Below are 27,792 nucleotides of genomic sequence, written 5' to 3'. Positions count from 1 at the left end.
TCCCTTGAGATATTGTGCCTTAGAGGTTATTCTAAGGGGTAAATATTATGTAGGTCATGATTGAATGGCTAATTTTTGTCCATTACTAACACAGGTGTCAGGTCAGGGATGAATTTATGATTTCCCATCCACTGGTCCAAATTATGCTTGAATAGGGTTAAGAAAGTGGTCTGCTTCACATGGATGGAAAGATTATTCCAGAGAATGGGGATACTCTGAGGTACATACCTGTCCCTCCTGCATGTCCTATTTTAGTCACAAGTGTAGATCAGAGTGTGTGATATACCTTTAAGAAGCTTTCCAGTGAGTCAGTGCATGCATATAAGTATTGAGCATGTGCAAGCAAGAGTGCCATTTTGAGTGAGCAGCCAAAGTGTGAGCATGCAAGTATGCAGTCAGTCAGTTAGTTATAGTTTAGTGTTAGATAGTTTAGTGTTCCTGTCATCCAGCCTGATGTATTTGTATGCAATAAACTACATCAATGAACACCCAAGCCTCAACATCTTCTTAATGCACATAAGAAGAGTGACATGGTGTCAGAATGGGATCCAGAATTACAGCCAGGAGGCAACTGGTTAAAGTTGGAGGAATATACATGAGTGGATCATTCCTACTCCTCAAATGCCTCACAAAACAGGTCAGAAACAAATTCCAGGTCCAGGTACTAAAACTTGCTTAAATGATTTCTTTTGCTACAAATATAAAACAAAGCACCCAGAATGCTCAAAACAAATTTCTTATTAAATGAAATGTCCAAAACTGTGACATATTCATAAAAATATTCAAAATAGTTACAAAAGTGTTTGAAACAATATCCAAATTGCATAAAATGTACAAAAAAGGGAAAATTACCGTAATTTTTGGCTATGTGCTACTTTTTCTTATTAGTCAAAGCTATTCAAAGAATCTAAACTGTGCAAAGTGTTTGCAAGTGTGTGCAGTATTACAGTGAAGTTATTTTGCAAAGTACACTCATTTCAAAGAATATTTCACAAAGTACAGTTATTTCAAGGCATATTTTGCAGAGTACAGTATTTCAAAGAGCTTATTGTGCATTTGAATATTATTACAAGTACCTGATGTGTGTGCATGTTCATACATAATTACAAGGGCCATTTTGCATTGTGTTTTACTATAATCCTTGGGAATGGCAGAAGGATTTTGCAGACCTGCACCACTTGTGTCTGATAACAATATTGTTTAAAACTGGAGAGTGTTTGTGTAGGAAGAGGATATTTTCATGCAGGTTGTTTTTTCTGACAAAGGCACATGTAAAAAAGCATTAATTATACTCAATTTAGTGGGTTCAGAGGCCATTGAAAGAGAGCAGGGGATGGATACGACCGCCATATAGTGGTACCAGCTGAAATCCCGGAAGACCCTGAGTGCTTAAAACATAAATTTAGAGAAATGTGTAACCTCTAAATGAATGTTACAATGGAAAGGCACTTATTTTGCACAAGGGATCAAAAGCCTGGTGAAACTTTTGCAGCATATATAACAACCTTATTTCTCAAGGCTAAAACATGCATATTTAGTGATCTGAGAAGTGAGTTGATAAAAGACAGGCTTGTGTGTTGTATTAATAATTGTTATAACACAGTGAAAATGATTTTGCTTTGAGACCGTGATTTAACTTTGAATAAAGCCAATGAGATTTGTCAGATATACGAGCTTGCAGAAAAGCACACAAGTATGCTTACAACTGAGAATAGCTGTGGAAGGCACAGTGAAAAAGCTGATGTTGATATTATGCAGCAAGTGGTTTAAAGAAACAGGCCCAAGCACATTGCAGCTACTGCAAGTCCTGTAACAGTCCCTGGGAAACCCCAAGTCTTTTCAGAAAATTCCAGAGCATGCTCAGTGAAGCATAAGAGTGAGTCAGCAAAGTCAAAGCATGTGCTCCCACCCAGCTTCATAGTCAACTGTCATAATTGTGGTGGAAATCATGAACCCAAAAGAGAAAAGTGCTTAGCTTTTGGCAAGCAGTGTCATTCTTGCAATAAGTGGAATCATTTCAAAAGATTTTGTAAATCAAATAAGGCACATTCTTTTATTAAAAGAGGGCATTCCAAGAGGCAAGTTAATCCATTAGAAAGCTGTGACCCTACTTTTTATGTTGATGGTGTGTTTGTGCTTTCTTAAACAGTCAGTGCAGTAGACTTGTAGGCAGATAATGGATCTTTTTTACTGTTTGGATTAATGTGAGTCCCATAGAGCTCAAAGTAGATACTGACTCAAAGTGCAATGTTATGTCAGCAGAAACATTTTCTAGAGTAAAAACTGTAGAACAACTTGATCTGATGAAGTGTGTGAAGCCTGTTGCTTATGGTGGTGAAGTGATTCAAACTGAAGGCTTAATAGTGCTTTCATGTTACTCTGCTGGGAACAGCTATGACTTGCAATTTTTCATAGTCAAGAGACAGGTGCAGTTACTATTAGGCCTCAGAGATGGTTTGAAAATGAGACTGTTTTCACGTAATAAAGAAGTCCACCATGTAAGCCTGCATGACAACAGCTCAAATTTCACCAAAACTATTTTTTCTGAGTATGCTATTTTTGTAGACAAACTAAACAAACTACCAGTTGTGTACTCCATGAAGTTAGACGCAGAAGTCAGCCCAGTTGCCAGACCAGCACAAAAAGTTCCAGTAGCTATGCAGAGCAGAGTCAAAGCCAAGCTAGACAAAATGGTGCACCTTGGAGTAATTTGTCCAGTAGAAGAACTTACTGAATGGGTATCCTCCATGCTAGTAGCTCATAAGAAAAGCTCAGATGATATCAGAATATGTATTGATCCAAGAGATCTGAACAAAGCATTAAAAAGACCTCATCATCTAATGTGCACAGTCAAAGAGGTTACTGACCTCATGCCAAATGCCACTGTTTTGCTGTCTTAGATGCAAAGAGTTCATTTTGGCAAATTTTACTTGACCAGAAATATTCATTGTTAACCACATTCAGAATGCCATTTGGAAGATGCAGATTTCTGAGAATGCCATTTGGAATAAATTCTGTCAGTGAAGTCTTTCAGACTGCAATGGAGAAATTTTTGTCTGGCTATCCCTGTGCTATTATAGTAGATGATATTCTAGTAGAAGTTAATGGTGAAGTTGAACATGGCAGAATCCTCAAGAAAGTTCTGGAAAGAGCATGTGAAGTGAATCTTAAGCTGAATCCTCAGAAGTGCAAATTCAGGCAACAAGAAGTTACTTATGCTGGTCACTTGTTTACCAGTTCAGGCTTATGATCAGATCCTTCCAAGCAAACAACAATTTTCAAGATGCCAGCTCTAGACAACGTTCAAGCCCTACAATATTTTCTTGGTATGGTCAACTATCTAGACAAGTTCATTCCAGATTTACACCAACTTTAAGAACCACCAAGAGAGCTGATGCACAAAGATGTAATTTGGTCATGGTCAGAACAGCACCAAAGAGTATTTGATGGCCTGAAACAGAAAATTGCCAACCCACCAACTCTCGGCTACTATGATGTTCACAAACCAGTTACTCTTTCCTGTGACACTTCTAAAATTGGTCTAGGTGCAGTCATTTTCATAAGGGTAGACCAGTAGCCTATGCATTGAGAACTCTTACCCAGACCAAGATGCAGTATGCCCAGATTGAGAAAGTGCTTTTGGCAATTGTGTTTGCATGTTCCAAGTTACATGATTATATTTATGGTTGACCTATCCAGATCAAAACTGATCACCAACCTCGTGTTGCTATTTTGAGAAAGCCTATGCATGCAGCTCCAGCTAGACTGCAACATATGATGCTCAAATTGCAGAAGTACAATTTCAATCTTGTTTACGCAAAAGGCAAACCTCTTTATCTTGCTGATACTTTATCCAGATTACCCAGAAAAAAGCACAAAATAGCATAACAATGAGCAACTTGATTTTGAGGTGATGGAAGTGAGCATTTCTTCTTCCACATGCCTTTATGAGCTCCGAACTCATTCAGTTTCAGATCCAATTCTCCAGAAGCTCAACCACTTTTTACAGTACCACTTTATGTACTGCGTATATCTAAGCACTGGCATTAAATTTTAATATACGTGGAGATTACATACATCACAGGTAAATTTTTGTCCACTTTCCAATCAGTCTTTTAGGTACATAGGTTCATAGGTATATACCAGGCTAATGACCACTGCAGCCTTTATATCCTAGCAAAGTAACCCAAGTGTATCCCATGAGATATTGTGCCTTAGAGATTATTTTAAGATGTGAATATTATGTAGGGCATGATTTAATGGCTATCTTTGTCCATCAGAGACATAGGTGTCAGGCCAGGGGTGAATTTCTGATTTCCCATCCATTGGTCCAAATTGTACTTGAATAGGATTAAGAAAGGAGTCTGCTTCACATGGATGGGAAGATTATTCCAGAGACTGGGGATACTTTGAGGTACATATGTGTCCCTCCAACATGTCGTTCTTAAGTCACAAGCACAGTAGTTATGATATAGTAGTTCTGGTGCTGTTCATTCTAGAATGCCTTGTATGTCAGGCATAAATCACCTCTCAGCAGTATGTAGGAAACAAGAGTACAGAGATGGAGCTTTAGGTGATTTGCCTCAGACATCGTGTTTATGCCCTATATCATACCTCTCAACTTCTTAGACAAGACATCTGGACAAATCTATTAATAATGGGGTGACAAAGGCCCAAAAATAGGAGCAATTTTTAAAATATTGTTCTTCCAAACTTAGAAAGTTGACACAATAACAGGTTTTGTGTTGGCATGCATTTTCTGAAAGGTATGAAGTCTGAAACACAAATGTCTGTCATTATTTTCTGACTTCAATCTTTAATCATTTGTCAATGTGTTGCCAGAAAAATCACAGTTTTATGAAAAAAGGACCAAAAATAAAAGGCAAAAATCTGGACATTAAGTGAAAAGCTATACATTTGATTGCTATGCCCTGTATTCTTTGTATGAGGAATCTCTGTAGATGTTTCAGTTGTTGCATGTGCATGGTGATGTACATACAGGGGGGTAAATTCAATGGCAGGTCTGATGAGGTCTGAGTACAATGACATGATGACTTAACTGGACCTAGATGCCATGCCTTTGATTATTGAGTGACATAGAATGACTTTCCTACCACCTTAGATAAATGTCAAAAGTCAGGTTACTACTTACATGAGTCCATAATCCCTGACTACTGGGTTTATGTTTAGGAGAGTTTTATCAATGAAGCAGTTTCCCCTGGTTGGCTGACTTCCAAAAAAACACTGTTATGCATTTCTTGGCATTGAATTTTAAGCTGTGTCTTTGGCACCAGTTATTTGTCTGTTTTGACCTTCCTGTAAGATTTTAGTATCTTAGGGGAAGTTCTATGATTACTCCCAGTTTGCAGTCATCTGCAATCTTGGCAAGCAAGAGGCCCTTGACATTGGCCTTGACTTCTGAAAAACTGATGCCAAAGAACAGCAGGCACAGTGCATAACCCTGGTGGACTTCACTGGTGACCGGCCTCTTTGTGGAGGTAGTACCTCCAAACCTAACTTCCTGGGTCTTGTTTGTGAACAGCTGAATATTCAGTGAGTGATATAGGAATTTATGCCTAATTCCATGAGTTTGCATACAATGCCCAAGCAGGCTATTGTAACAAATGCCTTAGCTAGGCCAAGGTAGGCAGTATGCGTTGTTTTGCCCTTATCCATTACTGTAATGACCTTCTCAAAAAATCTACTAGGTTCAATAGGCATGACCTGACTTTAACAAAACCAAACTAGGTTTGGTCCAGTATCTGAATGTCTCCTATGTCAATTCTTAATCATTTTCATGATAATTCTTTCCATGGCTTTGCATATGCGACTAGTCAGACTAATGGGCCTGTAGTTTCTAGGATCTGTTGATGGTCCACCTTGTGCACAATGATGACTGTTGCTGTCTTTCATTTGTGTGGAATAAAGCATGTGCAGTGGCTATGGTTGAGTACTGATCCCAGTGGCCCTGATTGGTCAATTTTCAGGCTAATTAGGAGGCATTCTGGGAAATTATTGGGTCCCACTGAAGTTGTATTTTAGGCGTTAGAGAGTGCATCTAAGATTTGATTCCTACTGATAGTTGGAGGGGTTATGTTATGTGGTATTTCCTGGTGAGTGGCTTGGAGTCAGAGGGTGCTAAAGTAGGAGCTGAATTTGCCAGCTAGAAAGTTTGTTATATCTCCCAGTTCTGTGAATGTGGCTCTATTTACCAATAGTTTAGCACACTACTGTGTGCTGCTTTTGAAATTTCAGACAAAGCTAAAGAAGTCCTAATGGTTGTCCTTGGCCTGGAAAGATATTTTTAATTCACAATATGCGTTGCTGGACTTAATTAATCCTTTTATTTGTCCATTCAGTTTGATGAGACAGTTTTTTATCTTCTTGATGTTATACCTCCCAGTTTTAGGTGATGTGACTTTGGTACAACCTATTTAATTTTTGATTCCACCAGGGTGGTTTGTTTCTTTGAGATAATTTCAGTATTACTTCTAGTAGGTATAGCAGTGTCTATGCAATCACTGACATGGTTGTAGAGAGCTTCTGTGAATAATTCTGTGTAAAGTGCTGTATCATCTGATTTTAGAAGGGCTTGAAACTTTGATAGGTAATTACTTAATAAAAGGTAGCTTGCCTTGTAGTAGTTTCTACCTGTTGCATGGTTTGCTAAGGTTACATAATTGGTTCTTATTTTAAAAGAGATTGACTTATGGTCTGATGTTATTACAGAGGGCACAGTGAGAAGCTGGTCCAAAATGTTTGCAATTCGAGTAGACAAATGCACTAACTGATCCAGGAAGTTTGTGTTCACAAAGTCTAGGAATCTCTAAGCCTGCAAATCTGGGGTTGTGTAGGATTACCAGCTTATAGGGGGATAAACATAATCCCCCATGAATATGATGTTCTGTTGAATGGTGAGCATACATCTCACCTGTCCAGATTTTCACAGAATGTACAGATTTTTGCCTCACATGTTTATTTACTTATTTATTTATTCACTTATGTATTTATTTGACATTTGTTGACCGGGTTAGTCCAACTGAATCACTGAGGATAGAAGTCAAAATAATAGCATACATTTGAATTTCAGACATCATATCCTTCAGAAAATACATGCTAATACAAGTCCTGTTATTCTAGCAACTTTTAAGTTGATAAGAATACTATTTAAAATATGTCCCCGTTTTTTGGGTCTTCCTTTCCTCATTATTTTCGGCTTTGTCCGTACATACTTCTTGAGCTCAGAGATTGAGAGGTATGATGGTGTGTGTCGTCAATAGATATAAGTATGAGTTATGGGTTTCATAGGAAACAGAGGCTGATCTATAGCCTACCAATGTATGATATGGGACTTGGTCTCTGGTAATTTAGACATGAAGCCAGTCCTAGTGTTTGATCCTGTTTAACGGACTTGTTTAACCAACCTAGATGTACAGTATGCTTGTTACTGATTTAGATCAAGGCACATCCACCTTTAGTCCCAGTATCTGCAGTTGCAGATGTAAATATGTGGAAGGCACTGAATCCTTGCACTGCTGAAGTACTTGCTGTTGCTTTAAACCATGTCTTGGTAAATGCACAGATGTCCACATTCTCCAAGGTGAGAGAGTTTGGAGGGAGTGGAACTTCTTGTTTAGACTCCTAGCATCCAGCAGTAACACCTTTAGAATTTAATGGGTAGATTTTGTTATGTTGGAAGATTTGTCCATTTGGCATTGCCTAAAAAAGGCTCTGTAGGGGAGGACAATGTTAATTGCAAGACCCCTCTGTAACTCATTTGAATGGGCAGAAATGTCTGAGTTAAGCAGCCTGCTCAATTGTCGATGGATCATTTACTGCTGCTTCACATACTGTTCATTGCAGGCTGTTGTTTTCCACTTGATACAGAATATTGTGTAATTAATTCAGGCTTCAGTAGAAAAAATACATTTCTTGTATGTTTTGAGGCAGAACAGATTCCAGATGAAAATTAACTAAAAATGTTTGCCATATAGCAGCCTTAATCTGTTAGCTAGTGTAGAAATGTACTACCTGTATAACTGAATACATATCAAATATCTTTGTAAATTTGTCACTGTGTACTTACTGAATTTATGAACTTGGCTGTTGCTTGCTGTTGATACTTTCTCCTTATTTCATCATATCTCTATTATGCATTTTGTCTTACTGAATAATAATGGCCTGGATTCATGAACATCTACACGTCATGCTAAGTTCATGTGTGCATTCAGTAGCAACCATTCAGCTGTGTTGTCTTCATTAAACAGCTCTGCATTTCACACCTGTCTGAAAAACAAGGGTAAGCAGTAGCATATGCTAATGAAGGTATAAGTAAGTCAATTACATGCTAATAAACAAATCGATAAGGCAGAGCGATTCAGGAATTTATAAAACCTGTGCTCCCTTTGTCCTTAATTCCAATAATTTATGTAATATAGCCACAAAGACACTTAGACAAAAATTTTAAGGGCTGCTTATGCTACTACCATTATCTTTATAGGCAACAGACTTTAATACAAGGTGTATATGTCACTGGCATACCTGGACCCTTTGACTATCTTCCACCCCTGCACCCACATATGTCACTACACTGGGCAACTCCTCTTTGCTGCATGGATCTCTTACAGTTGACAGGAACTGCTCCATCTTAGTGAGAGGTGGTTTAGTAGCAGGACCACCCTCAGTAGCTCTCCATTCCTGTACAACAGCACTCACTCTATTTTCTGCCTTGATGATCATGTCACTGGACAGATGTCTGATGCTGGGTAATCATAGTCAGAGCCACTTACAGAATTCACATCACTGACCACCTACCACCAGATACAGTCATGGAAGGGCTTGTCAGCAACATATTTTGTTAAGATGCACAAGCCATGTTGATGAAGGGCGGGGACTATAACCACATTCTCAGCATCTGAGAATGTAAGTTTATATGACCTGGATTTTTAAGGAGCCATATCCTTGTAGTGAAATAAAAAAATAACTATCAGACAAAGCAATAGGGGCTGTGTACTTTACTTCCCTCCAGTATAGCTCTTTTGATTGTGTACTTTTAACTCCCAGTAGATGTGAATGAAGTTATCACCTTACAGTTCACCATAAGTATTACTAGAAAACTGTAAATGGCAAACTATTCAGGATAAATTATTCATTACATCAGTGGCTTTCATTTTGTTTGATGCTTTAAACTTGATTTTATAACCCAACATAAGGGCAGTAAATATTAATTTCATAATGTTTTATAAACAGTGCAAGACACATACTACCGGTAGGGTTTTGTACATTTGTGAGCTTTCATATGAGGCTATGTAGTTCTGTCTGTGTTACCTGAATGTTGAGATATTTAGAAATAGGAACAGTTTTTACAATACAAATAAGCAGTGTACAAATAACATTCAATATCTCTTTAGCTGCATTAGATAGAGGTCAAATATCACTACAGTTGTGTTTTCCATCATGTATGATTTAAGATGAAATATTCTGATACCTTATATGTAGCATTGTTTTGCAATTATTAATGCAAATATGAACAAGCAATATTTGATGGTTAGAGGCGTCAGTAAGAGGTAACTGTATAAATGCCTGCAGGCGCACTTGGCTGAAATCAGTTAAAAGATGATCTACACTTGCGCAGAACACAGCTTTTGTACATAATACAAGTCAGTGATCATTGCAATAGCAACTGTTAAACCTTTCTTAGAAAAAGAGCATTGCAAATAGTAGACAGCACTAAGTTATGTAATGAAAATTAAAGACCCCATACAAATAAAGCATTGCCCCACAACCAGCAACCAGAAATGCAAGAATACAATCCTTCTAATGGGATAAGAGGTATTTCTGTCAGGTATATACAACCATCTTACCACATAATATTTTCTGAAATGCCACTTTATCACTGCTACTTTTCTTAAAGTTAGAACTATATTCATGTTCACATCCTCAGAGAAAATTTTCCATAAACCTATTTAATATAACATGAGGATCATTGCAATAGCAAATGTTTTACCTTCTATATCTTCAGAAATAGCCAAAGTGAAAATATAATTTTCAATTTTTTTAGGAAAACATGCTAAAATCATCTATAAGTAGTAGTTACAAAAAGCAGAACATACTTTGACAGGAAATGTAATAAATTTTTCCAAAGATAATGTAATTGCTGTGCTTAATTCAATTAAACAGCAAGATGTTAAGTTGTTGAATCCAAACAGTATTCCTTACTGTAATACAAGTGCTTCATCCCTAAGTTGTGTCTATATAGTGTTGATTAATCCCTCTGGACATGTTGAAAATGAAAATCAGGTGTTAGTTCTTTATCATTCCTGAATCACTCAAACTGTTCAAAGTACTGGGCAAGTAAACATGTTGTAAGGATCTACAGAATAGCTTGCATGCACACTAGTAGCACAAGAGAGAGTATTCAGAGCTGGCTCTGGCTAATGGCAAGGGTATTTCATTAGCAGTAATGCTTGACTAATTCAGTGTTTAACACTTCTGCTACTGTATTGCACACTTGCAAAGGGTGTATCAGGAAAAATAGACACACAGCAGGGCATGTATTTGCATTGATTGACTTAGGAAATAACCTTTATACCACCTTTATGAAAATATGGTTAAGATGTAAATGTGCATCTGACTGTAAGTCCTATCAAGTATATACAACTTAAATATACAAATAGAAAAGTTCAAAATTAATGCAAATTATAATGTAAATATTGTTCCAATCTCATCAAAAGTGAGAAATGCTCACAAAAATCGAGAAAGAACATACTCTTGTATGATATACATTTGTTTGTATTGTGACATGTTTCAGTAGCATAACTTATGCAAATATCCCATTCGGCAGGTGTTTACTAGTCTAACAACTACAAAGGCCTCTTTAAGCATTGCCATACATCCCAAATCTCTAACATGTTCTCTTACCTTTGATAAGTGTAAGCAGGAGCTTGAGAGATGAAGCATTTACAGGCTGCCTGTGTCAATTACAGACATAGGTGCCAAACCAAGGATGAATTTCCTGATCCTCATCCAATTGTTCAAGTTACAGTTCAGTTGGGTTAGGGCGGATCTCTGCTTCATATGGATGGGGAGCCTGTTCCAGGGAAGTGGTATTCTTTGGGATACATATCTGTCTCTCCAGCAGGTCCATTCATATCACAAGCAAAACTTAAGTCTTTGGAATGGGTAATTCTAGTGCTGTTTGTTTTGTGGATATGCAAGAGGTCTATCAGGGTCAGGGGTGACAATGCCTTGTATGCCAGGCATAAATCTCCCCTCAACAGTTTATAGGATGTGCCTGGTTAAGTGCATACTAAAGAGGGTATTGTACTCAATTATAAGTCTGATAACTGCTGAATACAATGTAACAATGACTTCTTTGCATCTAGATGCCATACATCTGTTTATAAGTTGCACAACACAGAATATTTTTCTCACTGCTGTTGGCACATGGTGGTCAATTGCTAGATTACTGTCTATGTGTGTCCCTAAGTCCCCGTCTACTGGGTCAGCTCCTAGGAATGTGTTGTCAATATAGTTTCCAAGGGTGGATGACTTCACAAAGGATACTGTTACACATTTTTGGTATTTAGTTTAAGTCCATGCCTCTGACACCAGTGATTTGTCTGTGTCACCCCTTATTGGAAAACATTTGCAGCAGTGGAAGGAATCTGCGACTGCTCCTAATTTGTAATCATCTGCAAATTTAGTCAGCCAGAGGCCATTGACACTGGCCTTGATTTCAGTGACGTAAATGCCAAAAAGAAGCTCTCCCTGATGGACTCCTCTTGTGGCTGGCCTCTCTGTTGAGGAGCACTTCCCATTTCAAAGTTCCTGGGTCCTGTATGTGAGACAGCTGGCTGTCTACTGGTTGTCATAAGGGTTTATACCTAACCTCTTAAGTTTGTCAACGCCCAAGTGGTTTATTGTGTCAAATGCTTTGGCCAGGTCAATGTAGGCAACATGAATCATTTTGCCTTCATCTATTGCTTTGGTGACCTTATCAAAGATGTCCACAAGGTTGAGTAGTACCCTTGAAGAAACCAAATTGGGTTGGGTCCAGTATTTGGAAGTTGTCTATATCATTATTGATAGTTTCCATGATAATTCTTTCCATTTCTTTACATATGAAACTAGTGAGACTTATGGGTCTGTAATGTCCAGGATCTGTTGATGCCCCACCTTTTTGCAGATGGATTACTGTTGCTGCTCTTCATTCATGAGGCATGAAGCCACTTTGGGAGGCTAAAGTTAAATAGCAATTCCAGATAGCCTGATAGATCATGTTTATGATATTTAGAAGGTATCCTGAGATATTGTCTGACTCATTGATGCAGTGTTCTTGGCCTTATAGACAGCATTAAGGTCCTGTTCCCTAGTGATAGTGTGTGGGGGGGTTATATTTGATGGTATTTCTTGAGGGAAGGGTGAAGTAAAGACAGAGGTAAATTTGTAGCTGAAGTTATTGCCCAGTAAGTTTACTATATTTTCTGGCTCAGCATAGATGGTCCCATTAACAATGAGCTCTACACACAATTGTGTTTTGCCTTTCAGGTTGTGGACATAGCTAAAGAATGCCTTATGGTTGTCCTTGGCCTGGGAAGCCAAATTTATCTTAAATTTAGCTTTGGTAGAATTTATTTGTCCTTTGAGTTGATTGTTTAGTTTGAGGAGAGTGCTTTTATCCTACTGGGAGCTACATCTCCCAATGTTTGCCCTGATTTTCTTCCTTCAGTTATAGAGCCTATAAATGTTATGATTCTACCATGGTGGCTTGTTTTTTGAGTTAGTTCTGTACTTCTTCTTCTTGGTGGGTACACCTGCCTCTGTGAAGCTATTAACATATTTTTATAGGGTTAATATGAACAGTTCCATGTAGGCAACAGTGTTCTCAGGGTTTACAGTGGCTTGAAAATTTTCCAGGTTATCACTTAATAGTAGGAAGTTAGCCTTAGAGTAGTTCCTGAATATTCAAGGCTAAGCTGGGGGTTCCAGGATTTATGTTTACTCCAAAGGAGACCATTTTGTTGACTGACCTTACCAGGGAAGGCACCACACTGGGGTGTGCAACACTCTCCCATATCAGTTAGGGCTAGATCTAGCATGTTTAAATCCATTGTCAGTGTACTGCCAATCTGGTTCAGGGAGTTTGTGTTTACAAAATCCAGGAATCTCTGTGCCTCTGCATTTGGTGTTGTATATGATTCCCAGTTAATAGTGAAGTAGTTAAAGTTACACATGAATATGGTACTGGGTTGAATGGTTAATTTTTCCAACAAATTTAAGTACATGTCATGGGTTTCCTGGGTCATAGAGGGTGACCTGTAGCTTCCAAGGAAGTGGTATGAGATTTTGTCTAGGGTGACTTGAGCATGGAGAAGTTCAAGTACATTGTCCTCTTTGACCAGCCATGAGGTATATTTATTTTTTATGTATATTTAGACATCTGTTCCTTTAGTCCCTGCTGTATAGTAGCTGGTCCAAATCTGTGGAAGGCATTATAGCCTTGTACTGCTGATATGCTCTCCAAGGCTTTAAACCATGTCTTAATGACCACACAGATGTCAGCATTCTCTAGGTTGAGGAGAACTTGTAGGAAATAAATGTTTTGTTTAGACACCTGACACTGAGCAATAACACCTTTAAATTTTTTTGGTTTTGATTTGCTATGTCAGAAGGACATTTAGTTTGACATTGCCTAAAAAAGTCACTACAGAGAAGGACAATGTTTTGGCTAATATTCAAAAGCTTAGACAGGAGAGGTGCAGACCATCCCTGCCAAAGCAGCGTGGTTTGTTCACCAACTCCTACTATGATGAGAAATATTGCACCCCCTTAGAATGGTACCAGAGACTAAGCCAATTATTAAAGTCAGTCATCCTCTGTTCATATTGTGGCATCATCCTTGGACAAGGTAAAGTGCTGTGCAGTGCTAGGCTCATACCAGCCTGAGACACATATTTCAACAGCTCCATGATATCTCCCACTATGTAGTCTATGGAGGTACATCTCAGGTAATTTACATCCACATGGGCTATAACTGAGTCATACTGGTACTTGTGGCCCATTGACCTGAGGGTATGCATAATGTGGCAGATCCTGACCCCTGATAAACAACTGGTGTGACTTTCTCCTTACTCAGCCTGGTGAGAGGGATACCAGTATATCTTACAATGGAGTCTCCAATGACCAGAATGTTGGATTGTGTGGTGACTTGCTTTATGGGTTTAAAAATAGAGGCTCCATGAAATGTGGGTGTATGTGTTGATCTGGTTGTTGTTTTGAAAGAGTGAATTTTCGGTTGCTGATGATATTTTGGTATGTGTACATCATCTAGGAAGTCTCTGTGATTTAGAAGGTTATATTTAAGTGCCTTAACATGTGTGGGTGTATTTGTGTCTGCTTTGAACTGTGTGTGATGGATGCAGCGGATGTGTTACTGACAACCTGATTGGCATTAGGAGTGTTTTTATGTGATTGCTTTGCCTCAACAGACATTGTGTAAATACATCTTTCACATACCATATCAGTTTGTTTGAGAATTAACTGTCTGTCAGTAAACATGACACCATTTCTGCATTGCCACAAGATGTCCATATCCACCAAGCTGGTAACAGAGATAGTGGTAAAGTTCATGTCCATTGCAGCAAGCCTGTTTTTTATTGATTAGATGGTTGGAGTGAGAATATAAAGTAATGTCAGCAGTATCTCTTTTGCAATTCAGGGGCAGTGCTTGTCACTGCAAACTAGTTGCCCTGTGAGCAACTAGGTAGTGATAACATTTTAAGAGTTCTTTTACAGGAAAAATGTCAACTCAAGGTGTCTGCATTTGTACAAGGCACTGCCATATACTTGAGGGGTGACTAATAAGTACAGCCTGATGATTTATGGATGAAGTATTTTAGAAGATATTCTGAAGTTAGGTTAGACAGCAGCAAATCAAGCAGTACTTATTAAAAGAAGGAAATAACTTTGTCAAGAATGGTGAAAAGAGGGAATTTTCCTGAATGGCTACTGCCTGGCTACTATTAGTGATTGTCTCACCAAAGCTTCACACTGCTGGGACACAGTGCTCCTTTGCTTCTTCTGTCCCAAGATTAGAAGCAGGCCACAGGCTCTTTGGTGATTAGCAGTCTTGTCCCAGATGATGCAAGTGTCTCTAGGATTGTTGTACTCATTTCCTGGTAGAGCAACTAGTCTAATCAGGAAGGTAAAAAACAGACAATCAGGAACCAATACACTCTGCTCTTACTATCCCCAGGAGCAAAATATAAGCACAAATTCCAAGCATCTACAAATCACTTTTTAGGCTTTCTAGTGATCAGCAGTCTCCAGGAAATAATGTCCATATGCTTCTTCTCTCACCAGGAGGAAAACAGAAACCCTAATACTAGGATGACTAGTGAAAGGCTTCACTTCTACTATGAAAAGACAAAGGAGAATTGTGATAACATGGCTATATTGGTATATTGGTAAAACACGCTGCCAACAAAATTTAAGATTTTTTTTTTTATTATTTGTTAAGTGTTTTTCTTCACTAAGGGACTTCAACAGAACAAATTAGATAAATTAACTTCTCATTTTAAAACAGCAGCTACAATCCTATTGGTAAATCTCAACATTAGTCTATTACATAATTTCCCCTAATATAAACAAAAAAATTGTCACAATATATATATATATATATATATATATATATATATATATATATATATATAAATCAGATGCTAATTTTAAAACCATTTTGCAGAAAATTAATTGACACCCTAGCTTGCTAAAACATTTGAGTATATTTAGAACCTGTGTGCAGTATTGTTTAAAATTCAATCAGTCAAAAATAAGCTTTAAAAATATTAAATAAGTTCAAACTTCCAATAAGAAAATTAATTTCTAAACTACAATCTTCCATGATAAGTCTTATTAAAATATGTATATACATACATATTAATTAAATACATTTTAAAATAAATATATTTTAAGAAGGATTTAAGCAAAACTAAAAAAACAAGAGATTTTCAAAGCTTTGCTGATCTTAATTTTAACACTGGGGCAATGGAAACATCATCGTTCAGCCCTGGAAAATTAGTGGCACTTAATTTTAACTGCCACAATAACTCATGGTATTATATCATAGTTTCCCATTGCCCACCCTTGGGTCACAATCCACTTGTTCTAAAACAAAATAAATAAACTCTCATTTCTTATGTTTTAAGGAATGTTTATATAAAGCATTAGTTTCCAATTTGTACTTTATGACTTTCAAATGCTTGCAAAATCTCTCCTTCAAAGCTTTTTCATTTTTATCCTATAAAATGATAAGCATATCTTACAGGATGCCAAATATACAGCTCCATATATAAATATACAAATGTTTATACCTCTTCAACTTATGTTCAGCAGTGGAAAGACTTATTGTATCACTATTAGATATAAAAGGACACTGCTTGCATGTTTCACTCTTGTAAGTGCCCTTGGGTTTGTTGCATTCTGATTTGACTTTCCTTTTGTTACCTTTGTCTAAGATCTCCTTAACATTATGTCCATTCTTATAAGTAAATATAACTGGCTCAGAAAAAAAAACTCCCAGGCTATTGGCTATTTTTGAAAACATCTGCCAATGCCTAGATATACTAGTTTGTATTTCCTTGGAATCACAATTACATCTCATGTTAATAGCTACCATTTTTGTCATTATACGCATTCTCATTTTTATTGTCAGATATATTCCTATCACTTTTCTCCAATAATAAGACATATTTATTACCCCACCCATATTCTTCTTCACCAACTACCTCTCTTACTAAATTTAAAGGGTACTCCTCCTAAAGAAAAAATCTTGAACTTTAGCACTTTCATTCAAAAAATCATAATGTAGGAAGATCATCCTAGCTACCCATAATATTTGTGCCTTAATTATATTCCTCTTTTGATAGGGTGGATGTTCACTAGAGTAATGTAAATAGGAATTAAAATTATTTTTCTTTCTATGTTATTTAGAATTAAATTTTCAATTAGTTACAGCCTTTTCAATATTTACATCCAAATAACTAATTTCACTCAACCCCCCCAACTGAGGGTGAATTTTACAAAAATTAGTAGTACCATTAAGATACTCAAAAAAGTCACTCGGCTTCTCTTTAGAGTCATTCCATATGAAAAAAATATCCAAAATTGTATATGTGATGGAAATTAACTTGTATGTCTAGACTTGAAAATATACTCTCATTACCAATAACTTAGAACCATGTTAGCATATATATGGGGTCAATATTATGACATCAAAACATCATAATATCGAACACTGAAACATCGACACGTATTCATCGAAATGCATTTATGCAAGTCGATGAATACTTACAGTGCAAAGAAACACTTGCCATGCAATCCAACGTAACTAACCTAACCTAAAACAAATCCACCCATGTGGGAGCTTCGTAGCCCAAACCCCCTGACATGAGGGGCTGTGCCCCCTACACCCTCTTAACTAAATATACCATCTCCGAGATCACAGTACAGTGGAGAAAAAGGCAACACCATGTAGTTGGCCAACTACATCTTTGCCCTGGAAGTATTCATTGAATCGCGTAAATGTGTTTCGATGAATACATGTCGACCATTTGGTGTTCGATATTACGAAATTTCAACGTGGTTATATAGACCCTATATAGGGGTCATGCTGCACCCATGGCAACACCTATCATCTGTTTATAAAATTCTCTTTCAAAGTAAAGAAAGTTATTTATTAGAACCAATTCCATACATTCAGTAACCACTTTTTAGTCACTAGCCTTCCAAAATTCATATTCAAGCAAAATCTTTTCAAACTATTATAATCCAAAATCATGGGAAATTAAAGAAAATAAGTCAACAATATCAACAGCAACTAGAATTGATGCTGCCTGATTTTAAATTTTGAGTCATTTTTTTAAAAAATTCCCATGAGTCAATAAAAACATGTTTATTAACATATATAAAAGGTTTAAGTATCCTATCAATATTAACAGCAAGGGGATTTGTTTTTGAACCAGATGATACAATGATGGCTGTCCTGATGGAATTTAGGAATTCCAAAAATAGATGGTATAGTGGGTCTATCCACTCTAAGAAAATCAAATAAGGTCGTATCAATAACTCCTTGTATAAGATTATCATATAAAATAAGGTCTATTTTATTATATGTAATATTGGCCTCATTCCTAGACACTTAAGTATATGCACTTTCATGATGTAATAAATCTAACATCTTGCCCAGAGATACCCATTGGTCCATAATAACTAACCCTCCTCCTTTGTCTGATTCCCATGTCATTATTGATATCCCTTAGTAGTTTATATTCTACCTTGCTAAAATTATATAATCACGTTCTTTTATTGGTAGCTTATTCTCTGATTTCACCATCTAGTAAGACCTCAACATTTTGTAAAGTCAGGTGAAGAAGAGAATTGAAAATACGTTTGTGCTTAATGGTTGGTCTCCTGCTGGTATTGCATTCTCCAAACAATATGTTGAAATGAATTTTATATCAAAATAGTTTTTAATCAATTAATATATCACTATTCTCAAGATTACCAAAACACAAAAGAAAAACCTATTTTAAAAATGTTAAACTATGTTTTATTTAATTCAATGCCTCTATAACTGAATACTTTAAAATTAAAACCTATTTTAAAAATGTTAAAATATATTGTATTTAATTCAATGCCACTATAATTGAATACTTTAAAATTATCTTGGGTGTGCACCACCCCCTCTACTGGAATACAATTAGATTCAACTATATTTATGGCTTTATCATGCCCCGTAACTATCTTTTTTCTATTTCCCTCCTTGCCCTGTTCTGCGGCCATTTAGCTTCCCCTTTTGTCCTCATGGATCCTCTACACACCCTGTGGCATCCTTCCTGTTTTGTAACCTATTCAGTGGAGGAAACTCCAATGGCTCACTCAAACTGTGTACTAGATAGTTCACAACAAGGTAACAATATCATAGTTTTATGTGTTAAATTAATCACACAGCAATGCAATCCATTCTAATTAAAATCTCATTAAAATATTTACATAAGTAATAGACAATAAATGAACTAATGAGGCAACCTTCTTGGCTTTAAAACTGGTTTTAAAGGGCAATAGTCATTCAAGCCTGGATGTTCAAGTGCAATCAATCTAGTAATCCATTCATGTTCACAAACTTAAATTCTGTTAACTACATCACCTTTCCTAGTACCCTATGCAATTAATTATAAAACTAAAAATTTAAAGCTATGTGTTGCACCCATTGATGAAATATGTTTAACTAAGGCATTTGTAGAATTCAGTTTCTTCATATTATATATATGTTGAGTTATTCTATCATATAGCCTTCTGTTCGTTTTCCCTATATAAAAGAAAGTACATCCAGAACACCTGGCGACATATGCAACATTTATACTTTCACAATCTGCATGATGAAAAAGTCAGACTTATATTTAGTTATAGGATGTATAAATTATGGAATTACTTCTATATATTGACAATAATCGCATTTTAAACAAGGAACTGTACCCTTACGTATATTTAAAATAACATTGTTTTCAATACTAATAGTTCTTATACTCAATCTCCTTTAACATAACTGTCTCTTAAAATCAATTTTATTCTTAAACACTATCCTTGGATTTATATCTGCAATTCTCATAATATCAAGTGAAGTTACTAGAATATACCAGTTTTCTCTAATGATATTTATAATAGACTGACAATTACTAGTAAAGGTCATAACATATGGTAGATTTACATCATTTATTTTCACAGTAGAATCCAGTCTTATATCTTCAGAAATGAAGTATGGACACGTGTTGCCCTCACATTGTTTTTTTAACATCTTCTAATGCTCTGGTCATCTCTGCCTGTGTATAGCCCTGATCCATAAAATCCACAGACGTAAGGTCTGCATCTATATTAAATGTATCATCATCCGATGTTAACTTTGAGAATTTATAAAACTGACCCTTCAGTATATTTCTATATATGAATCCTGGATGCATACTATTGCATTGTAAATAACTATTCCTTTTTACACCCTTTTTATATAATTTTGTAGATAAATAACCTTTTATCTCTTTATAAACAGTTATATCTAAAAAATCAATAGATTTACAAGAAATGTTAGCTTCAAATTTCAAAAACTTGGTGCTAGTCTTAATATTGTCAGTAAATTCATTACCTATAAAAACTTAATTCTTTTCCCAGTCTAACACAACTTAGTTGGCATATGCATTTGCCACATGAGTCCCTGTGGATACACCCTTTTTCTGCAAATTTACTTTATTACAATACCAGAAAACATTATTAGCTAGTATCAATTCTAATAAAATACATAAGGTGTACACAAAATTTGTTGTATAAGTTATACTAATATTTAAAATATTTCTAAAAGACGTAATACCCTCCTCATTTGGAATGGAAGTAAATAAAGACTTAACATCCATTGTAACAAAAATAAATGAGGAGTGTGTATTAAGTTTATATCAACCTCTAAGTTTCTGCACAAAGTACCCTGTGTCTTTAATAATCTGCCATATTTCTTCCAAAGACAGTTTTAAAGTCTTCTGGTCTTTGAACGATGTTTAATTGCCAATGGGAAGCATACGTTAGCCCACGATCAAGCTGACATTTTGAATGGAAATACCTTTAGCTGGCCACACATTTTTCACATAAAATTAAATGTTAGAACACTTTCCCCAGGAGGGACTTACTTGCCCAGCTTAACGATCACAAACAACTGACAGGTTAAGAAGGTAACCAAAAAAAAAATGCTTGGTTTGGAGGCAAAAGTCTGAAGCTTAAAGTGCTTCTCCTATCTTTTGTATGGAGCAGTCATTGTGTTCCTAGTGAGAGGTTCACATGGAAGACACCCAAAGCTTTAAGAAGCTGACCAGTACAGGAGGGGTAACCCTATGCCTACAATTAGGCCACCCATTACACTATTTTGTAAGACATCAAAATCATATTTTTGGAATTATGACTGGTTATAATATTTGCTTGTACTTTTTCCTGTCACCATAATACACAAATACAAACAGCAAATCACAAAATAATTTCCAGTAAGAAATACCATAGCATCATCAAAACACTGTTATATTGTTATGGCATTTTGTGATCTTTGAATCACGGTGCACCCAGTAAGTTATGTCAAAGGAAGGTTATATGAAATAAGTACATACTCAGTAGCAGCTACACTGGTGCCGGCAGTGAAATAATATAGTCATCTTTAGTCAGTGATATCAGGAATACTGGAATGGAAACATTTCCATTTACACTATTAAATAAAGCATGCTATACTATCTATAAACATATTACAGCATTACATTGCTGACTTCCAGATGTCGGTGGTCATATGGCAGACAATGTACTCATGACATCAGCTCAATTAAAATAATTATAGCATCCACACCCTAGAGCAATACATTTCATTCAGAACTTCTGTTTCATTGTATTATAAAGACTGCATCCAGAACACTGCATCTAGCAGGAAATTAACAGCACTTAATTCCTGGAGCCAAAAAGATCTCTTTGCATACATTAATCTTAATTACAACTAAAAAAATCTGCAGCTGAACTACTGAGTTGTGAAGAGCTGAAAGGAAAGGCAGCATAAGAAATCCAAGTCAATTGTTCAATAAAACAATTAAATGAAGTCATTTATCTGTGAGTAATTTGTGTTAACTTAAAATTGTATTTTATTCAGAATTCATGCCTTAAAGCTACTGGACAGTAAAATCAATGTTTAATTTGTAATTTGTTATTGTTTAAGACTGACACAAATGACACAGCGTCAATGATTCTTGGCATCTGCATTATGAATGAATGGAATTATTTTTTTATGAGCAATAAGAGGGTGTCAATGCAAACTAATGAATTGTGCTCACAGCTTTTGGGATAAGAAAGTGAATGAATGTGGCTAGATCAGTTGTGGAAGATATATTTATGTTAGACTATGATTATAATGGGAACAAATGCATGAATTTGTGAGGGATAAAAAAAAGATATTTTTATTCATATTAGTGGTCCAAATATTAAAACCTTTGAAAAGAAGCACTGAGAAGAATGTGACATTTGCCTATAGCAAATTATGTGCATTTACCAAATGGCTGACAAAATGCAAAACCCTTTGAATGATTTATGCAAATTATGCTTAGAATAACATTGCTGCATTTTTTTCAATAATGGCTTCATATGGATTTACAAATGGTTCAGTAATACTCTAAAGCTAGTAGACACAGACAGAACACTGCTAGCTTATTTCCTTAGAAGGCTAGTTACTGCTGCTCCAAGATAAATCAGGATTATTTATTCAAATGTCTAAATGTAGGATTCAATCACTGCCTCACGTTTGCTTACAACATGATTGAAGTGTCTATGAGGAAGCAGAGTAGTTCATGGCATGGCAGAAAATTAATGCCATCTTTGACATAGAAAAAAGATAGCCAAATCAGCTAATGAGGTAGGCATAGAATACAGCTCACCCATAGTGCATACCACACCAGACGAGAATGCAGACGTTCTACTAACGTTTCATTATATATAATACTTCTCTACTGTCAAGTATTCACTGGAAAATATAGATTTACCTCTCATAATAACAGAGTGCTGCAAAATCCCAATTGACCCATTTAAATTGTGATTTCTCGTTCAAGTCTTGCTTCCATCCTTGACAGATTGTTTGCTGCTTACAGCAGTGCAGCAGGGAATGGGTGTCAGGAGGGTTACCACCTAGCAACAGTGCAAAATTATCATTCACTCATAAAAGTTGTCCAAAAGAGAAGTAATTTTAAAAGTATACATTTTGGCTTTACTTTAATTTATTGCCTTAAATGAACGAAAATGGACTGTAGAAAAAAAGTGGATGTAAAACTGCTGTAGCAACTGATAAGAAATGTATGGATGCAAGTACCTCATCATATCAGGAAATGACACTGGAAACTTCATTAGACAGACTGTGATGAAGTCTCCAAAGTGTTTTTGAAGAGACAAAATTATTATACAAATAAATCATTTATTAATTTATATTTACATCCCTTTTATTCTTTCTAGTTTACTTTAGCTAGTTTGCTTCGTTTTATCAACTTTATAGATATCCATCAGGGCTTGTTGTTATATTACTGTACATTGGCCCAGATTACTAAATTCTAGTTTTAAAACACCAGAAATCATTTCATAGAAGGAATAACAAGTCAACAGTCAAGAGGTTGGAACAAACAATAGTCAGACATGAGTCTTTACCCTTTAAAACTTCACAAATCTCCTAGAAGCTAAATGATGTATAGTCATGTTTTGGAAAAGGTGCTTTTGCAGTATAGTGTGACACAGAAATGGGGTCAGATTCAAAAAGCCTCACAGATGTCAGTAGAATGCCTCAAGTTCAGGGTAAATCTTGCTAAAAACTAGGTAATGTGCTAATTAATAACAGTATGGAAATAGTACCTCAGTGTAATGCACCAAGAAAAGATGATCAGTATGTTCAGAGCAGCAATATGATCATACTGAAATTGCATGCATAGCAAGCAATGCCCATAAGAAGACATGAATGTAGCCATAGGAAATATGTAAGATATGTCCATAAATGTGTCCATAGTTTGTCTGTTGATATGATGTATATGCCAAGGTAATGCAGTGAGAAGTTAGCAGAAAATAGACAACCAGCAGTAATATCCCTGTATAGTACTCACGTCTTCAAAACACTGTGGATTCCATAGTAATCCACATATAAAAATTAAAAATATATTTATTATATAAATTTGTGGAATCCATCATAATCTGAAAAACATGTAAAATAAATGTTACACTGATGAAGTGGCATACATTGCCTCATTGCCAGTGGTAACTGTAGATAGCAATATAAACAGGGTGTGGGACATGTGGGGGAATACATGTAACACACACACCACTCACTAGATAGGGTGATAGAAAAGCAGATGGTGATTGAGAGTACAGAAGAAGAAGAGCACACATGAGGAACAGGGAATAGGAAGGTCAGAGGGAGAGTCTGAGGAACATGGCTTAAACTTTTTGATGGGATTAGTCCTTTATTATTTTTGGAGAAAGCAAAGATTGGTAAAATGTTGAAAAAACGAAGAGGAGAAAAAGATGGGTAAGAAACATAACAAATACCGCAACACATAACATATAAAGGTAAGTAACATACAAAATAAGCAAGTTATAGTACACAGACAACACACACATATGGACTGCATAGGAGAGGTCACAGGACCTGAGCGAACAGGGTAGGGATGCAACCCAAACATGGTCCAACACGCTAAAATACATTAGTTAATGCAGCAATGCTCATAACAGTGCTCTGATGTTTGTAACTGTGTGGCAGTCTTACAGAAAGCATCATAAATTATGTTTGGCATATGACAGGGAGTGATACCTGGGAAAAATTACCAATTCAGCACTTGCTGACCTACATATGTAGTCATTCGTTTGGCTGTCAGCAGTGCAAATGCAAATCACTCAGCAGCAAGGCAAATCAGATCCATGCAATCAAACATAGGCTCACACAAGCAGACATCGAATGTGAACACCCAACTATGCATTCAAAAGGCAACCATATAGCCAGCAAGCCAAAAATGCAGTCCTGTGGCATATAGGGCAATTGCCTGCATTACTGGCAAGTGAGCATAATAAATGCTGTACTGCTCAGGAGATGTGTCAATGGTTGGGAGACTTGTCAAAATGCTAGCCCAAAGAATATCACTGAGTGACAGCAATGATGGTGGTCAGGTATGCAATGAGGATATCTGTTATGCATGCAGTGTGTACACCAAATGGGCTTCCCCAATATGCTGCAATCACAAGTCAAACAGTGGTATACAATGGTATGTTTCTGTGCATGGTGATTTGAATACAGTTGACTACTGCACTGAAACATAACATGATGAAGAATATCAATTATGTATGACCACAGACAAGCAGGAATGCAGACATTGAAGTCATACAAACTTATGTGACACCAGTACAGATACAACGCAGGTGAAAGCCACAGATTTCACAACATAGTGTGACTCTGTGTTGTGTCTAAGTGACATCATTATCTAGACATATGAAGTACAACAACAACAAAGTATCCTCACAGGCCACTGATGCAACTGTCATTAAAAGGCACATTTGACTATCTACGTATACTACACATATGCCAAGTAGATGTGTATCTTAAGGCAACAAGACTCAGTGGAAAAGACTGTGGTCATATTAAGACCCAAGAAATAATTTATGAACATTGTGAAACATCCACTAAATACACAAGACAGTCATATCTGAATAAAATTATCAAACATGCATGTGTCCGTAAGGCATTACAGTCTGCATGTGCTGCAGACAAGCATCCCCAGGTATACTCAACAAGGTTCAGAAATGTCTGTGATGTGAGCAACATGCACAAATAACATCTAGTAAAAAATGTGTGTGTAAATGATACATCCAACGCAGTCATGTATCATCCAACCCTGCATGCAACATAGTAACCGTCAAAACTAAATGATTTCTATGACATAACCCATATGTACTTCCATGCAATCCTCTGACAACATGTGGTACACTCATAAAATAGACATAAGTGTAAAAGGCTCATGTGTTCAACTGGAAAATAGGACATGAAGGTCTGCAAACCTCTAGTCCACCACAGTATGGAGTAACAAACACATACAGCACAAAAACATGGGGGCAGAGTAAACAGCATTGGTATAATGTGAATGTGACATGCAGGCAATGTGTACTTGCTATCACTATAAACATAAAAAAGTGTAACACACACCCAAGATGTACTTGCAGTTTAATGCATGTTCAGTATGCACAAATGACTGGAAATGCATCATAATAATCAGACAGAATATGTGCATGACAGTCACACAATATAAGTAATATGACATAAGAATGTACATTGGCAGTACAGACACAGTTTTCTGAGTAACACACGCACCCAAACAATGCCATATGACAATGCAAATGAATGTCTCCACATGTGCACATGGCTAGGTTTATGTGCAGAACACACACAAGTTATGACAATGTGTGGGACATATAGGCATAATGGACAACATGCACACATGCAGATAACACCTTATTGGTGAACATACCATAACACAAAATTGTTATGACACTGGGGTGAGCCAAATGGTCTACAAAGAGACTTCTTGAGAACATGAAAATAAATTATACAAACTAGGCAAGTCATTAATTCAGGTGCATAGCCATCACAGAATAATTGAATGAAAGTGGGAAATGTGTGGAAGGGGAATGATATACACTGTTAGGAAAGGCTCACACATACCATAGCCCATCCCCAGTGTATGTTGTCAAAGGCACACCTTATCTATATGACAGCATTGTAGACAATGTCAGACTGAAATATACACTGTTTCTACATGTGACAAATGAGACATACTAGCACATACATGCAAACCGATGGAGTCACAGTAAGCAGATAATGCAAAACAGATGCAGATGTCAATGCAAACTGAACTGATTGTCTGTAGCACTCACAATGGTGATGATGGCAGTGTAGGTTTCTGTGACAGGATGAGTTGTACATTATAACCATAAAGGACAATGTATCTTCCAGCAATTTGGGTTTTGTCTATGTGTGCAGCTGTCAGTCTGAGACAATTATTCCTATCAGGAGGGTTAAACTTCATTATTTGAAGATTTACATAGTTTTGTGTGTTTGTTTTAACTTAATAGGTTATTGGGTATTCTGTTTTTTTTTTGTGAGGGTTTTCATTATAGCAACATGTCATGTAAAATATAACATAGATAAAAACTGAGATGACAAAAAAACAACAGTATAAAAGATCAACTTGCCAAACATTAATAGGTGCATGTAACACTAAAGCTGGAAATAAATATTTAAAAAAAGCTGTCATATACAATGTGTGGAAATAATAACTTCTTACCATAATGGCTGCATTAAACATATTGTTTTAGAATGTGAATGACCTCACAGATATAGGTGAAGAAGGAAAGAATATTGAATTATAATAAATAATATATAATAAAAATGTCCAGATTTTTGCCTCATATTTTTGGTCTATTTTCATAAAATTGTGGTTTTCTGGCAAATTAGTGCAAATCATTGAAGACTGAAGTTAGAAAATAATGACAGACATTTGAGTTTAAGACATTCAGAAAATTCATGCTAATGCAAAACCTTTTACTCTATCAACTTTCTATGTTTGTAGGAGTGACGTTTGAAAATTCTCCCTATTTTTGGGCCTTTGTCCCACTTTTATATATGACTGTCCAAATTTCTTGCTCTAAGAGGTTAAGAGTTATGATGTGAATTTGATAAAGAAAGGATTTCAGCAGGAATATTAAGCACAATATCAGGGGCAAAGGAATAGGGGTGTACTTATATTAATTGCTAGAGGAGCTACAATAATGACAGAAGAGGGAAAATGATACTGTTAGATTTGTGGCAATAAGGGATTACTGTCAAGAGGGGTGCAGATCATGCAGACATTTATTTATATGTCACCTAAAACTGCAATTATGGAGCTTAAGAATTTTTGGAAGAAATAATCTATTCTCATCAGGGAATATTACTTATAGGTGGGGACTTCAACATGATTTGCAACAGTGCTGATATATCTGGGAGACCCAGAAGGAAAAAATATCACAAAACAAGGTAGATCTCTGAAAAAAGTAATGAAAATATTTGATATGAAAGATGTGAATTATATAGTAGGAACTTAAAGAGATTTAAAATGTTATGCCCCAAAAGTACAACAACTAAGCTAGGCTAGAAATAAATTACATTTA

This window comes from Protopterus annectens, chromosome 5.part0 (assembly GCF_019279795.1).
Source record: "Protopterus annectens isolate FY-2018-M chromosome 5.part0, PAN1.0, whole genome shotgun sequence".
NCBI classification, from domain to species: Eukaryota; Metazoa; Chordata; order Ceratodontiformes; family Protopteridae; genus Protopterus; species Protopterus annectens.
The sequence above is the reverse complement of the archived record's forward strand: the minus strand, read 5'-3'. Positions refer to the sequence as shown.